We start from the raw sequence: 4,292 nt of genomic DNA, 5'->3' as shown, positions 1-4,292 counted from the left end.
AGTAGTTTCTTTTAAAGAAGAAAATTAAATGGCATTTCTTTAGTTTCTGCTAGCAGCAAGTGTTTTCCGTTTGCATTATAATAGATATAACACACTCTGTCATCTGAAGCGGAAAACGACACTGCACTGCTAATAACTTTATCAATCTCATTCAAACCCTAATCATCTTTTATTAATTCTGCTTAAAAATAAATAAATTGGTTGTTTTTCCTTTGATTTGAATTACAAGGTGCTGTCAAAAGTTTCAGTTTTGTTCTACTGCTTTTGCCTCCAACTCCAAGCACCTTCCATCAAACAAATAGAAATCCTAGTGAAATAATCAAGCGTTTTACTTAAAATCTATCAATCTTAGACTGTTTCTCGCACATCAATGAAACTTTTTTACCTCAAACTGCAAATAAAGAAATCACACACACACAATATAATTTCTTGTTAATCTGTTGTCAAGATGGCGTCGGTCTGTGGCCTAGCCGAAGCTCTAGATCAAGCTCTTCGATGGCCAAATCGTTGAAGTTTTTGCTGTTCTCCTTCATATTATTGCTATTGTTGATAGAGCCAGAGGGATCTTTGCTGGGATAGCATTGAGAAGAATTTAGCCCATGTGGCATCACTGGGAAATTTATTGATGGCGCCGCTATCAAGCTGCTGGAGGGATACAACGAGATAGAGAGAAGAGTAGAAGGCGAGTCAATAGCACATGCAGTCATATTTGTGGGAGTGAAAGCTCCATTAGGGTTAGGTAATTGGTAGAGCAGACATAATCCACCATTTGTTGATAACTCTGGAGTTGGAATTATCATAGTCGACGAGGAAGTGAAAGATGAGGAAGAGGGAAGACTGATTGAACCCCGTTGCGTTTGGTGGAGGCGAGCGCGGTCTCGGCGGTGCACATTCATGTGGCCACCTAGGGCTTGAGCTGACCGGAATTCCCTTCTACAAAAAGTGCAAGTGTACGATCTAGGAGGCCAAGTGGCTCCCATGATATTACTTGTGTCTTCAGCAAACGCCCTAACCTCCCACGAATCATCATCTTCTTGTGGATCTTGCTTAGGGTTCAACATCCAAGAATTAGCACCTGAAGAAAAGTTCAGGTTTTGTGGTTGATTTTGGTGAGATTGAGTTATTTTTTAAAGTCGGGTCAAGGATAAAAGGTCAAGCTCAGTAGCCATGGCAGTACTAATATTTAAGATAGGTGGTGATAGAGAGGTGATGTGGAAAATGAAATGGGTTAAATAGTGGATGGGCTAGGTGGAGCTATATTACAAAATTGAGTTGCAAGCAGTTGGATTTTAGTAAGACTGACAATAGTAATATCATAACTTGCTCTTCCAATCAGTACTCATCCTGTGCACACAATGGCAAATTGCAACTTTGGCTTTGACGCCCAACTATATTCTCCAAATAACTTTTGCATATATATTAATCTTTCTATCTTAATCTAAAGTAATAAAATTAACAATAAAACTATGTGTATCCATTTTGGGTATATAAATGTGTACACATTTATATGTATCATCATGTGATTGGATGATTTTGAATTAAGAATAAAACAATAACCAATCATATAATGACACATATGAGTGTGTATACATTTGTGTATCCAAAGTGGATACACATAGTATTGCTCTAAAATTAAACACCATTTACATTTATAATTATCTTCAGAACTAAAGAATATAATGAAGATAACATTATATTCTTTGTGTAAGAAACAAAAAACAGAAACAAAATGTAGCTATTCTTAACAATTTCCCTGTGCTTTTAGTCTCTAACTGGAACATAGTGAAAATACTATTTCAGGATTCAGAAAATAATTTTCATAATGCCGATAAAGTTTTTGGTCTCGGATTTTAGCATTGACCTTTATATATATATATATATTGTATTATTAAATAAGAAACAATCCCAACCAATAACCAAATCCAAATGGTCACTGCGAAGGCATAGGAATATATATAATGCCTAATCTTTGTCTGTCCTTAAACATATTAAAATAATAACATTGTCTAATGCTAAAAACGTACTGCTTCAAAACGGTCCCTTAAGAGAAGAATAAGTTAAAAGTTACAATATTGTTAGTGCCTTATTCTCATAATCTGATAACATTTAGTGTTGAAAATCCTACAGAAAAAACGTGAAAAAGAACCGTAAAAAGAATCGTAAGCGTAAAATGGTAATAACTAAACGTTTTAGTTCTTCAATTCATAATTGCCCGGTAATTATTGAGTTCACTTTCATAAAAACCGAAGTTAGGCTATAAGGCTCACTTATTGTCCTTTCACTCTGAATCATTGAAGTGAAGAAAAAGAATTATTAATTTGATCAGTTTTACCAAGGTCTTAGAAATTATCTCTGTGGAAGTTGAATGGTAACAAAATAAATGATGTTCATTATTAATTAAGAATTCAGTCTTCGCATAGTTCCTTTCACCTTCCGATATTTAAAGCTTGTCCAATATTATGTCCATCTCCAATGCACTACTACTGTATTACAACCATATAAATTTAAGTTAAATTTTTTGAGTATGGGCAGTAATGATCACAGTGCTCTTAAATTCTCTTGCTTGTTGCTTCTGGTCGTTTCATTAACAAAAATTAAAGGCCCTTAACGAGGAAACTTCTTTCCAACCTTAAAAATTTAATGCTTAGCATATAAAGATTTGATATATATATATATAGAGTTGTCTATACAGCAAGAAATGTAATTAATTATCCCGGCTATTAAATTCTTAATTATTTAATTGCATGTGGGTTGTTATAGAGTTTTTATTATATTTAGGCCAAATGACTATATCCCACCCAACGTTTGACGCAAACCACCTCTCATGCGTTAACTATCAAAAATTCAAACTCTCACTTATGAAACAGAAATAGTTAACTTCAGAATAAAATCGTCATTTAACTTATTATATATTAAAAATAATAAAATATTATCTATTTTTCCATAAGGTTTAAAAAACTAATAATTTTCCCTAGGGTTTCTCCCTTCCTTTTCCGATGTTAGAACCGGCCCACTTTGCTCTCTCTCTCCTTTTTCAGTGCCTCTCTGGCTTCTTCCCCCCCAATGTTAATTGTCTTCATTCAGTAACAAAGACGATTCGTCTTCATTCGTGAAAGAAAATTATTCACAATGAGGGAAGACACCGGAGAGGCATCGAAAAAAGGGAAGGGAAAGAGAAATTGGTTTGTTCCAATGTCAGAAAAGGGGAGAGAGAAAACTCCTAAATCCTATGAGGTAAAATGTAAGATTTTAAAGTTTAATCATAGAGAAAATTATTAGTTTTTTGAACTTAGAGAAGAAATAGATAATATTTTATTATTTTTAATATATTATTAGTTAAATAATGATTTTAACCTTGAAGATAATTATTTCTGTTAATTTTAATCGTTCATAAGTGAGAATTTAAATTTTGAATAATTAATAAGAGGTTAGATTTACATCAAACCTTGGGTGGGAGTATGTTTTTTTGGCCTTATATTTATATACAAAAAGGTAGTACTCACGGAGAAAAGTCTTCTTTCAAACGTAGCTTTTTTCGCCACGACTTAAACAAGAAATAAAGACTAATTAAGTTTGAATTTTCGTAATAATTAACCATTGTTTGCATCGTCTGTTTTTTCTTGCCACAAAGTACTAGGACAAGTGGACTCTTCCAACTGAAGCTTATCCTTTTTAGTCAGTTGCAATATCCTACTACTAGTACAACGTATTAGTTTAACTAATTATTAATTAATTAAGCAAGGAATTGACCTGATGATTAACTTGTTACACTATATTATTGACAAGTTGTATATCGATCTATCTCTTTCTAGCGAGTAAAGAGGTTTATGAAGCACATGCTTAGTAATATCTATCACATTCATTACTGTAGTAATTGTTGATGTTATCGCCATGACGGATATTCTCTCTCTGTCGCCCTTGTTACATAAAATGGAGAGCGATATTATATGGTGAATTAGACATAAATATGTGACTGTAATGTTCTCAAATTAATAAAAAAGACAATTTAGTCATTTCGTTATCATTATCTAATTATTTTGTTAGTATTAAAATTGTGCGTATATGCTTGTATCTAGAAATTATATACATCAAGGGAGAATTCGAAAGAGCATTTTGTTGCTATATTTTTAATATGCGAATTAAATATATGTATATTTACACGTTTAGTTTAAAAAGACACACTAATATGGGAATTTAAGGTCGCAAATGATTTTTGTTTTGGAGGCGTTTTTGGAATGATATCAACGCCGAAGATTGGGCCTTTTTTTATTAAAGCGGTTACTTTCTTGGGG

General features: G+C 32.9%; 1 pseudogene; it reads right to left on the bottom strand.

The window, feature by feature from the left end:
• Positions 1 to 443: 443 nt before the first annotated feature.
• On the bottom strand, positions 444 to 1,169 carry LOC123222343 (annotated as a pseudogene).
• Between the last annotated feature and the right edge of the window lie 3,123 nt (positions 1,170 to 4,292).

This window comes from Mangifera indica, chromosome 8 (genome assembly GCF_011075055.1).
Source record: "Mangifera indica cultivar Alphonso chromosome 8, CATAS_Mindica_2.1, whole genome shotgun sequence".
NCBI lineage: Eukaryota > Viridiplantae > Streptophyta > Magnoliopsida > Sapindales > Anacardiaceae > Mangifera > Mangifera indica.
This window is presented reverse-complemented; position numbering and strand designations above follow the sequence as displayed.